The 12,809-nt window shown below is 39.5% G+C and overlaps 1 protein-coding gene and 1 long non-coding RNA gene across 5 annotated transcripts in view; one reads left to right on the plus strand and one right to left on the minus strand.

Annotated features, from left to right (window-relative positions):
• The window catches only part of SORBS2 (sorbin and SH3 domain containing 2), a 194,750-nt gene extending 191,390 nt beyond the window's left edge, over window positions 1-3,360 (minus strand). For 3 of the 4 annotated variants that reach the window (XM_021396835.1, XM_021396832.1, XM_021396834.1), the window contains exon 1: window positions 2,937-3,040. The gene's annotated coding sequence lies outside the window, so the exon portion shown is untranslated. Of the gene's footprint in view, window positions 1-2,936; window positions 3,041-3,084 lie in introns of those variants that run through there. The other variant, XM_021396833.1, reaches the window with a different exon arrangement.
• On the plus strand, window positions 3,574-12,426 carry LOC110398972. The gene is made up of 5 exons (XR_002438780.1): window positions 3,574-3,659; window positions 8,078-8,147; window positions 9,293-9,485; window positions 10,993-11,029; window positions 11,960-12,426. It is a non-coding gene; the product is annotated as an uncharacterized LOC110398972 (long non-coding RNA).

Raw genomic sequence — 12,809 nt, forward strand, 5'->3', positions numbered from 1 at the left:
AGCAGATCCAAAGGCTTAGCAATAACTTCTTATTGCATGACAAATAACTTGGGATTATATATTGCAGTTTTAATCCTCTGTCTCCAAACCTCACCGTAGATTATACCAAGAAAATCTTAATTCCAAGTCTGTACCACCAAAAAGTGCAAATCGGGCAACTAATTTTGTCACAGATGTACAATGGAATCAGTAGTTCCAGTGGAGAGTCAGAGAATTTTTAGTGAAGCCACATGTTCTCAGAAATATCTAAAAATATGTATTTTAAGTGCTGCTACAAATGCTTTTTCAGCCATCAGTTGGTTTTTGAAAGGTCACTTTTACATTTCATGGAGCACATGCAGTTTTAATTGTAGTTTAGCTTGGCATCCACTCGGTATTTGATTGGCTTGGTTTTTTTGTGCATACATTACACATCAAAATCTGCACTGAAAGAGTCACTTGTTTCATCAGAAAAGGAAAACATTGAAGACGTAAGACTTTCTCCAGAAATTCAACAATAGGACTGTACCTCTACCAAGGTGAATACAGTCTCCATGAAAAGCAAACTCCTCTCCAGCCCTGTGTCAGTAAGTCTGTGCAAATACCCCTAGCTCATTCTCTACTCCGCTAGGGTTTAGCAACTTCATAGTAAATGGACTGGGCTCTAACTCATGTGCCCTGCCCAGCAGCATTAGGCAGAGGAATTATGCTGAAATCCATCTGGGTGGCCAACTTCTGTCTTGATTTATGAGCCAAGCATAGCTCAGATGTTCACTAACTTGCCAGAGTAAAGTAGTTAGTACTTCACTTGTTTCACCTCACTTTTGTTATAAGCAGAAGTATATAAAGCATTCACTCAACCACTCAGTAGCTTTGGGCAGTAAGAGCACCTTACTAGCAATTACTAAGCAAGTTTTTAAAAATGTCTGCCACAAAACAAACAGCTAGTGCATAAAGCAGCAAATCTAAAAGCTGTCTGCAGATTCTTCATCCACTGCCAAGCCAACCACAGATCTTATTACAACTTTTACTATTACTTCTGCATTTTTTCCACAAAGTACAGTGTTTTTCTCAATACCAAGCACTTAATAGTGTGAAGCCTAATCATCTTGCTCTGTGCAATATTTTCTGTTCAATATTTAGATAACCGTTTTTTTGGTAAGGATCTAGTTAGTTGCATTTTAGTGACTACAACCCAGTGTAATGAAAGCAATAAAATGTTTGAAAAAAGACTAGAAAAGTCACTGAAGCATTTCTTGTCTTTAGTAGTATGCATACAAACTGTGCTTGCATTCAAAAATGAAATCTCAACTATATTTCATAAGGAACTCAAAGCTTCTATCACTAATTCGACATCAAAATGAAGACTCAGGTAGAAACTTCTCAGTGATTAATCTCAACAGAATGTTTGATAATTAAGTAGTTCATAGATTACCAGATTAGTTAAGGCAAAAATTCAACATAACGTACTTCTAACTTTACATTTCTTAAGGCCTTTCTCCTTCTAGGGAAAAATAGGACTCTATCCAAGGTCATCAGCAGCATAATTAGGAAGGTGCAGTAATAAAAAAAAAAAAGGGATACAGCCTTTAAAAAAAAAATCAGGCAAGCATAGCAAGAAAAATCAGGAAAAGGTTACCTCAGAAACAAAGCAGAGATGGGTTTGATCCATGCACATCACAGAATTAGCCTTTTGGCAACAACAAAATGTACATTTTTAATCATACCTGCCAGTCTATTACAAGGCCCTGAGTTTTTATGTACTCAAAATAAGCTCTCATAGCTTTCAGTGCCCTGGAACTTGCACACTGATTGGTGGATATTACAGTGAAGAAATGAACTAGTTTCTACAAGGAAGACATATTGCCAAGTTAAATGATCTGCCTTATGTTAGTCCAGAACAAGTTCTCTATTTTAGCACTGTAATAACACCCACTAACTTCCCATTGAGAAATTTCTCTAGGGGCTGTTTCACCTTTCCTTAAAGATAGAAAACTTATCTCATTTTATGGAAATTAATGGCTACACTAAGCTTGTGGGATTGGTTTGGCCCTTCATCACAAACAATAGCTGTAATTATAAGACTAACTTTCTCCATGTTTTTCTCATAATCTCAGCCCTCACCCATCACTATGGGATTCAATCCTGTACAACAGGTAAGAGATTAGGAAATAAATGCTTTTTAACATACACCTTTAACCTTGAAATATGACTGCTAAATAGACAATTGAAAAGTTGACAAAATGAAAGAAGCTATAAAATAAAACAGCGTTTGAACTTTTCTATGAGATAATATATAATATCCTCCAAAATAAGCATTTACTCTCTGTCCCAATTGCTTCTGTAAAGTTATGATATAGTATAACAACAGCATGGTCATCCCACCCATGAAATCTCTCTGAAATTCTCAGACCTGTATTAAAATTTAAGGGAAAAGTGTGACACATTAAGAATTAAAAATTAGGACCTTGTGATGAAACTGTTTTTTATTCTCAGCTCTTCTCATCTTGCAATCTCTTGCTACCATTTTTTTTTTTTGAACCGTAAACACATTAGAAAAACAACAAGAGAAAGATTTTCATATATACAAATGCATATGTGTTCAAATGGCTCCTCAATGTCTGCAGCAATGTGACCTTTAAAGCCAGAGACAAATCATTTGGAAGGTATAGAAAATAAATGTTCACTAAGTTTACTTTTTTTAATTGTAATTGTTTTAATTTGGATGAAAACACAATAATGTAAAATTAAGGAAGCTATAAGCATTATCTCTTCAGTATCCATGAACACACTAGCAAAAACAGTTCTCCTCACTTTCGAGGTACGCAAAATAAAAATAAAAATAAAAAAGAGGGGAAAGCTATTCTTAAATTAAGACTCCACAATTTTCTGTACCTTCAACTACCATGCTGCACTAAATATAAAATAATCTCCACAGTTAAGACTCTACTACTTACAAACATATGCTCCCAGGGGCACAGATAGCAGAAATCCATTGCAAGATGGCTGCCCTCTGCTGTGATTGTGGCAGGCTATAACATCCCAAGGCCGCATGAAGCAGCAACAGTCAGCACCTGTTTACTGGTTGCTATTTATGGTGCTTACCTTATCTTTCAGGAAGAGAACTACTGGCAAGGAGTGAGATTATCTATAAAATGGAAGATGGTGGGGAGCTACTTTCCTTTCCTTGATGGTGATTGTCAGGTACGATAGGCTTGTATATTGTTCCTAAGCTGCTGGGAGACTTGACTCTCCCCTAAAAAGTGTAGGGTAAGAGTTAAGCTTTCCACAGACATATATCCTTTGGGGATTTTTGGATTAGTTGGTCAGTCTGCTCTCTCCGTTGTGTACCTTACAGAAGTTTTTGCTGGAAGTTACAGTGTGGTAGTGGTGCGTGTATGTAGGAGGGGATTCTGCCTGCATAAGGATCCCTGATGAAGGGATAACATGGAACACCTGTTTGTAACCTGAATGCCTCATGTGTTGCAGCTGTCTAGGCTCAGGACCTTCTGGAAAGGGACAAAACCTGAGGAGGTTTTCACAGGTGTGAGGGGGGTGATTTTAAGGATGTTGTTGTATCTGCTTCTGCTTGCTGAGAAAGTGGAGTGGAAAGGCCTAGTGATACAAAATGAATTTGCTCTGCAGTAGAGCTATGTCTAGGTGCTGTCTTGGAGATTGAGGTCTGTTTTCTTGGGCAGCAGAGTTGCATCTGAAGGGGCTTACAGTCCTGATAGGAGGATGCAGATTTGCTTGAGAAGCCTGTGGTTTGGCTCACAGAAAAATCCTTGAGAGGGAGGGATGGTTTTGTTATGGAGGGGCAGATGTACGTGAGCTGTGTGTAGTAATTGTAGTGGGGCAGCAGGAGTATGCAGTAGGAAAAACGTTCAGTGAAGGGTGAGAGATCCACAGCTTTAAGAGTGATGCTGGTAGAAGCAGTGCGTGTGTGGTAGGGCTTGTGTTAATGAGCAATGGTTTTCTTGTTGAGAAGTATCAGTATGGGTATGTTATGGGAGAATGGAACCCCAAGGGTAGAGAGCCTCACCTGGGGTGGAGACCTGTGTGCGATCTGAGTTTGCTGTGGGGCTTGATGTGTGCGAATGAAAGTGTTTACAGGTGAAATAAACTGTGTTGTTACAGTAATGTGAAAAGGGAATGAAGTCTTATACAGGAATGTTGGATGTGTGAGTGATAAAAGAGTTAGGAGTGTGCAGCTGTAATGCAGCTTGTGAAGTAGTGGGATTATAGAGAAGATGGTGAGGGGACTCTCCAGAAACAGTAGCACACACTTGTGCACAGCTTCCATGTGCTGTGGAGGCTGCAGGATCATGCAATTGTTATCATAAGTGTTTTAAGTCTGGAGTGTGTGCTTATATTGAGAAGGAACTTATAAGCAGGGTCTTGTGGAAGAGGAACAGCTACCAGATTTCAATTTGTTTGCTGTGGTCATGACAGGAGAATTTAAATCCCTGTTGTCCAAAAGGGCTTATAGTTTTTGGTTTTTTTTAAATATGGAGGGATGGTGCCTTTTGTGCTACTTCTGTATACTGTGAAGTCAACATCAGCAGTAGTGAGTGGTGGCAGTGAGATGAGCTTAAATACCACCTCTCTGAGGGAAGCTACTGAAAAGTAATCTGTGTTGTGCGAAGAGCCTTCTTACAATCTGTCACATGCTTGTATGTGCATCTTTTTCTCATAAGGGAAAGGACTAGATTTCTGGGCAGGCTTCTGTGTGAATGGACAGCTGAAGGGAGTGCAGTGTTGCCCAAGAGCAGTACATGCTTATGAGCAGATGAAAAGTGCTGTGGGGTCAGCACGAATATATCTGCAATAGTGCTCAGAGTGTCTCACATTTGAGCAGACCTGTGGGTTTGTGAAGATACTTCACAGAAGATGGTGAGGAAGCTTTGCACAGGAGAAATGCACTGAGGTGCACACCTTCAGTTGGGGGTAGATGTGGAGCAGAAGGTGAGATGCTGTTTCCAAGTGAAGTTTCTCAAGTTTGAGAGGTGTTTGGAGGGGCTTAGCCTCCCAAGATAGGAACTACTTGCAGGGAGGGGAAGGCCTTACTCAGGAGTGGCAGATAGTTGAGTGAATTCCTTTTTCTGTAATGGGGTCAGCAGGAACATGCAGTTGTGTTTGCCAGCTGAATGCCTCAAGTTCATTGGATTCATGTCAGCAAAAGTCCCTCATTGTGGAGAATGGATTCCCACAGGGGGTGGAGGGCTCAGGGGACTAGCTTAGATGTTACCTTCATTTGTGAAGGCAGTGGGAATGTCTGTGGCTACAGTGATGCTCATGAGCTGATTAGTGTTTGTATTGACTTGTCTTGGAAAAATGTTCCCTGTCAGAAAGGATTAGCCACCCTGAGGAGGAGCAGATGCTTGTATGAGTTTGTGGTCTGTGAAGGCAGCGGAGCTGGCAGAAATGTGCAAAGTGCCCTGTGTATGAGAGGCATTTGAGTGAGCTTGCTGTCTCTGGGGAAGAGATCTTTAGCAGGGGATGGAGGAGGCTTGCCTGGAAGAAGCAGATGCTTTTTAGGGTGGCAAGGTTAAAAAAAAAAAAAGTGCTGAAGTAGCATGGTTTCATGAACAGAGGTATTCAGGCAATCTTGCTTGCTTGTGAGAAACACGTGGGGAGAGCATCCTACTCTAGGACTGACACATGCATGTGTGCAGCTTCCATATGTTGTGAGGGTGGTGGGGGTGGCAGGAGAGTACAGTGATGATATTCATGAGCTTGAGTGCCTCATGCTTCAGTGGGTTTGTCTTGCAAGCGGACCTGTTATGGGGGTAGGGTGAAGTCTTGCCCTTGAGAAGATGTCAGTGCTTCCGTGTGTTCTGAGGATGTTGTGGGTTTGGCAGCTATGTGAGTGTGTTTGATGGGAGTTGGTGAAAAGGTATCCACTGGAGGATGGTGGGAAAGCATAGCATGGAAGAGGCAAACACTACTGTATGTCTTCTGTCCTAAATTTGGGAGACTAGAAGGTATTATGCAGTTTTCATGCTAAATTCCTCATGTTTAGGAGAAATTTGGGTAGGCTTGCAGTGTTGTAGGAAGAAAAACACTCAAAAGAGTGGAAAGACACATGCCAAGAAGTTGCAGGTATCTTTGAGGTTGAGGTGAAAAGAAGAGGGTGCAGTGGTTATGGTGTTCTTGTGCTTCATGCCCAGATAGACCTTTAGTCACATGAAAAGGGAGTCTTTGTGTTGAGGGGACACTTATTCACGAGCTAAGTGCCTCATGTTTAAACAGGCTTGCTTGTTACCTTGTGAAAAGCCCCTCTGTAGGGGATTAGTTAGCCCCAGGAGGGGCAGATGACTCTATGTAATGTCCATGTGCTTTGAAAGTGACATAGGTGGCAGAAATGTTTGTCGGAACTGGCATGGGAAAGCAAAAGGAGTGGTGATGGAGCTCATAATCTCAATAAGAGACCCTTTGTCAGCAGCTAAATCTTTTCCCAGGAATAGTAGATCCCTTTGAGAGGAGGAAATTCAGATCATGTGGTGACAATGTTGCTGAGTGTCTAATGTCCAACAGTGTTTGCATCTTCCTTGTAAGAAAAGAGAAAGCCTTGTTGAGGTATATTTTCCAGTGCACAGCTTCGTTTTGGAAGGATTAGGCGTGTCTTGAGAGGGCAAGACAAGGAGGACACTCCTTGTCTAGGAGGGTGAGAGGCTTTTGAGAGGAGATACAGCAGGCAAGAGCTTGCTGTGGTGACATTATGAGCAAGGGAAAGCCTGTCTGGGCAGACTTATGCAAAAATGCCATGGCTTTTCGGGTGAGGAAAGCCTATTCCTGGAGTGACTTTTGTCCCCTCCTGTTTGATATCTTCTGTTTTTGTAGGCAGCAGGTACATGTTGAGGTAGTGGAGTTCATGAACTCAGTGACTTATGTTTGGGGGTTCATCTAGAGAAAGGCTATCCCAAGAAGTGGAAGTGGATGGTAACGGGTGAACCCTTGGTGAAGAATGTCAAATGCCTGTTATGATGGCATAAGCTACAGGAGAGGTGGCATAAATTTCCATGCTTGAGCTTCTTGCTAAGGAGTGGTTAACAACCCACTTGTATTTCCCACATTTTAAGCATAATTACAGGAAGAAGTAAAGTGATCAACAACTTGAGTGACAGTTAAAATGCCCTATCATTCTCCCCCTACAGGTTTTCACAGTACCATTTTCCTCAGCTGCCTCTTAGACTGAGGAGGCTTTCTCTGAAGCCTTCCACCCACTCAATCCCCACTCCAAAACAAGTTTGCAGCCAACTCACCTCAGGCTTTAGCTCATACTCTCCTACGCTCCTCTGACTCCCTGATTCAGAACACCTTTGTTTAGGATTCTCCCACTTCATCTTTTCTTTCCTGTCTCTTTTCTTTATGCCTGGCAGAGGTGCAAGCTCCATGTTGCCCAGCCACACCACAGCCCCTCTTAGTACCCACCTGTTTCCCATTTCTTTAACTCATCAGGGATTTCTGTTTGCTGTTGCCTTCATTCCGCATTCAGATGGATTCAGGGGCATGAACTTGAGCAGTTAGGTTTTTGCAGGTTGGTTTTCTGAATATGCAAGTCCTTGTGCTGCCTTGAAGATGCTATTGGTGCATGGTGGCTGTAATTCCAAGCTTAGAAATCCTGCAGTTCATGCTTTCTAAAGCTGATGGACCTTTTAGAATTTGTACTGAAGTTAGTTTAGGTTATAGTTTAACTTGATTGGTATGAGATTACTTACATTCCAAATATTGCCCACTGTGCCAAGCATACTATTATACCAGGGGTATTCAGTCAGGGCAAAGGTGACTGATTAATGTTTGTTTGCTGTAGAGGGAACAGGTGCTGAGCAAAAGTTGAAATAAAGAGGAAAAATATGAAAAAATAAGCACAGTACTCTAACATCTAAATTCACCTCAGTTGAGATGTGGGTTTCATCTTTCAGAAAACCTACTAACATAAAAGGTCAGGAGGAACTGTTTGTTACATAGCATCTTTATGCTCTTAGAAATACTGAAAACCTCAGTGACGGCAGTATGATGTAGAAACAGATACAGCTCTGTGATCTGTCTGTTGTTACAATCATTGACTATATGGAAAGTTTCATTGTTCTTCTAGTCCTACAGAATTATTCTGAAGACTTCTCACAGCCCATCCTTCAGCTAAGCTGGGCTTGGAGATCTAGACTGTAAGTTGCAGATATTGTCTCAGATTGCTGAAATATAGAACTCTGTCCTGTAAGCTGCTAACATTGATTCTGCATGGTGTTGTGCACTCTCTGGACTGCTGTGGTGTTGTGCACAGCTAAATTTCTGTCCCATCAAAATCAGATTTATCTTTAAGTGCCTTAAGGTTTATTATTACTAGTCTACTCGCCTAAGACACAGGACAAGTACTTGAGTTTAGTACTTCTGTGAGCTAAAATTAGTGTGGTAATTTTGCTCATATAGTAGGCCTGAGAGCACACCTACACTCACATCTGCTCAGGCAAGTTCAGTTCCTGCAGGAATAGCTAATGATACAGCAACCAGGAGGAAGATATGCAGTGATACAACAGAAAAAAAAAAATTAAATGGGAGCATATTACATCCCTTATCCAGTGTTTTACATCTGATAAGGAGTGGAATGAATGAAACAATCTGTCCCCTTTGCTGTACTCTTCATAAAAGTTTCATTGAGTCAGATACAAAGCTGTGAGCCTTTAAAACAGGCTGCTGAGGGTCCACCCATACCTGTTAGGAAGACAGCAGTCTATGAATGGCAGCAAAGGGAAGTTTAGGAAAGGAGATGTTGTTGCCATCAACAGTCCTTTCTCAGTGAGTAACTCAGATAAGAGGTAAATGCGTAGTGCTGGAGATGCTCAAATGCTTTATCTCTTTCTGAACAAGTAGAGATCAGTGACTTGCAATAAACATCTCTTCCCAATACCATAGGCACAAAAATGTAGGAGCTTTTTCTTTTTTTACTGAGTCTGTGATGAAATACAATTTAGAGAAGGTACCTATAAAGATTTTTAAGATTGATAAAACTGAATGCAGTTTAAGTATCAATGCTATTTTTTAAATGTGTAGTTCCTTCTCAAAGAGGCAGTTCCTTATTTTTCTTGTGCTGATGCTTGCTTTGTACTAATGTGGTCTGTTTTGTCTTTCTCTGAAGTTATTTTAGTTTGTGGACACCAAATAAGATTAAAATAATCCTTTCGGACTTGAATAATGTAGACTTTGAGATTCTTTATATATACAGTAATAGAGCTTCCATGGAAAACTGCATTTGGATGTCTTGTATTTCAACTGAAAAGTCTCCAATGTTTGGTCCTCTTTAATCTCCTTGCAGCAGTTGAATGAAAAGGATGATTGATCTCAAATGTGTCGTGACAACTTGACCTTTTCATGCCACAGTTAGTGACCCGCCTAAAGAGCAACTATGGATTATACTGCACTATGGCAATGTTTTTGCTAGCTTGACCTTTCAGTTGGTACAGTGCCTCATACACACAGGATTATAATGGAGCCAATAGAATCAACAGGTGAGACTGAGTTTGTTATTTGTGCTTGATTGAAGATCTTTGCTTTGCAATTAATTTTTTTTTTGTATGAGTTTCATAAAAGAGAGGAAGCAATGTGTTATAATTACAGATATAATCTGGACTGTATTCAGTTACAGGCTTTGAAGGAAATTGATTGTTTTCTTAGAATTCCTGATAAATTTTCTTGCCTTTTCTTGTTTGCTATTGTGGGCAGTAATAGGAGAGATGCCAAAGATACACAAGGGGAGAAAAGGAGAGTAAAGCAAAGCTTTGTTTCAGGCCCTTCTTACCTGTGTTCCTTTAGTTGTCTATTTCCTTCGAAATATAGTGTAAACTATAAAATGGGCATAATGTTTTCTTGACGATTGGAGTTCTGTGTTTTGCCAAGGTGTATCTAAAAATGTGGTCTTCAGCATAAAGTTTAAAGACATTTAGACTAATGGGATCAGAAGCTGGTGATTATGCATTTGAAGACAAACTGAACCCTGCACCAGGAGAGATGAAATCATTTTTTGCTATGATCAATCTTCTGTCTCAATAAAACATTCCTGTTGATGGCAATTAGTCTTGAATGGTGGTTCACAAATATACCATTAAGAATAGTACAATTTTAAAATGATTTTAGTTCTGTTGTAATTAGTTATCTTGTATCATTACTTCTTGTCTGTTGTGACTCAGTTTAGCACCTTGGCTTGATTTCTTCAGAAAACCCAGTGGGGCTTCTATGTTTTGTACTCAAGTCCTATAAAACATGCCTTCAGGCATGATTCTCATTTGAGGACAATATCTGAAATTATTAACTTTGTATCTAATTCACAATTGGAAATGTTATCCTCAAAATATTTTCCAGAACAATTTTTGGTGCAGAGCAAAACTAGATTGAATATTTGGAATGTGTTGCTTCATAAATGTTTTCATTGACTTTTTTCTTCTCTGTTAGAACTGAGATCCATTTAAGACTTGTTTTTGGATGCATCTGAACACTCATCTGACACGTGTAAAGTCATTGTAGGATAAGATACACAGTATTTGTATATTTGTGCACAAGCAATCTGTTTCCCTGAAAATTGAGCAAGATTTGATCTGTCATAAAACATTCTGAAATGTAATCATCTTATAAAGATAGAAGTATCAGGTGAAATATGACAATTTAATTTGGTACTTTTATGTTAATTTTTTCGATAGGAAAGTTATTCTGGATTTTTTTGCACAATGTTTTTAATTTGGTAGATGTTACTTTAGAAGGAAAAATTTATGTGCCTTCAGAGTAATGGAAAGCAAAAGCTTCTCAAGGGCTTTAGTACTAAAATCTGAGATACTGTAAGTAAAGGATAAATACAAAAGTTGAATGCAGTGAAAAATGAAAGATTTTGTTAACTGTTACCAAGCTTGAGCTATGCATGGATGTTTGCATTCTGAGACTACATGACATTACAGCAGGCTGTGAACCATAGCCTACACTGCTAGAACAATTCACTTGTCCTGTTTTTGGCTCTTCACTATCCAGGAATCTCAATCTGGGAAAGGAATGGACCATGGATGGGGTCAGTATTCTGATGATAGCTGCCATTTTCAACTGCTATTTTGAGAGAGTTTTGGTCTTCACTCCCTGCCCAAAATCAAATGGAAATCAGGGAGAGTTTTATGATCTGTGCAGTAAATGCATTGCCTCTGACAAGTATTATATCTATTGTACCTACCTAATAGTTTGTCATAGTAGAACTAAAACTATGTCTTTGGCCTTCCTAAAAGGCAAATTAAGTGGAAGGTGTGTGCTCGGCTTTTTTATAGGGCATGGACAGGGAAAGGATGTTCACACTTGACAGTGAAATAACTAACATTAAACATTTCCTGCTTAGACTAGAGTATTATCTTGAGCCAGACTCTTAATCTGTTTCTAACCCGGTAGAAGTCTATTTGAGTATTGGTATCTGAACTGCAACATAGACTAGACTAGAAGAATTATTTTTAATCAGGATTATAGAGAGACAGATGCCAGGAAGGACTGTTGCCCTAATAAAGATGAGGAAGCTCTAAGGCCAGGGAAGCTGTGACTGCCTTTCACCTAATTCTGTGAACACCTTCTGTTGCTGGGCATCTCTAGCTGAAGGCTAGAGCAATGGAGTTCTAAGCCATGGGAATGGAAGTGAAATTTAGTCTCAGTGACACATTAAGTAGTGACTGGAGAAACAGTGAATCTTAAAACAAGTTTCATCTTGTACCTTGTAACATCCTTATTCTGTGGAAGCCTATATATAAAATTTTGAGCAGGTAGGATATTCTTATGAGAATTTTCAGCAGAAAATACTGATTATTAATTTAATTAATTAATTTAATTAAATGAGTATTTTCTACAGATGTATTTCTAGAAGTATTTGACGGAAATGTCTGACAGTTGAGATAGAGTTGCAGTCAGAAATAAATAATACACAAAACAAACAAAAGGCTGATGAGGATATTCATCTGATTCCAAGGTGTATCCAGGGTTCTGGGTACACCTTCAGGTCAAAGGCCTTCCTGATGGGAATGTCCAGGAGAAGATATGAGGAGAACACTTACCCAGAATAACCGAGTGTGGTGCATGACGTTGTCCTCCGTTGTGGAACATACAGGCTGCTGTCCTAGGTGATGCGAAAATCAGAGGAAGGTTTTAGAATATGATTTGTCTTAGAATATGACATACACAAACATAATGTTTGTGACACCGTCTCCAGTTACTGTGAGGATTAGCTTGAAAATTTTACTCCTCCTGAAAACCTCTGCAGTATTGTTTGTTAAGCAAAACCTTGTCAATTTTCCAAATGTTCTTTCCATATCCACCCGGCTTGTAATAGTGTATTTGATAATGCATACTGTAAGGTTTGTCCAGCTTACTGGAATCTTTTCAGTGAGTTTAAAAAAGTAAAATCAAATTTTTATAAACTTCCCTGCATAGAGAAAATAAATAATACTTGCACCTTAAAACTAGGGCTGGTTGTTTTTCTTCTGTGCTTGGAAGTGTGCATTTCTTGAACATGCTGTAAGTCATCACTGTTCTATATTGGTGCAAATTCCTTAAAGTCAAGCAAGCATGGCTGTTTGTTTTTTTTTCATTTTAACAGAATCCTTGGCAACAAAAAGAAAAGAATCCAAAGGACTAGTTTTTTGAAGATCAACAGGGGCTACAAGTTGAGAGGTGATGAATCAAGTAAATTGGATAATGTCCAGAAAGTGAGATTAAGGAGAAAGTTGCTTACTCAGGAAGCAACTGATTCAGTAGTTTTCTAAGACTTAATAAATAGCATGACACCAGTGAAACTTTTAGTCCTCAGACTACAACTGTGT

This window comes from Numida meleagris, chromosome 4 (genome assembly GCF_002078875.1).
Source record: "Numida meleagris isolate 19003 breed g44 Domestic line chromosome 4, NumMel1.0, whole genome shotgun sequence".
Classification (NCBI taxonomy): Eukaryota; Metazoa; Chordata; class Aves; order Galliformes; family Numididae; genus Numida; species Numida meleagris.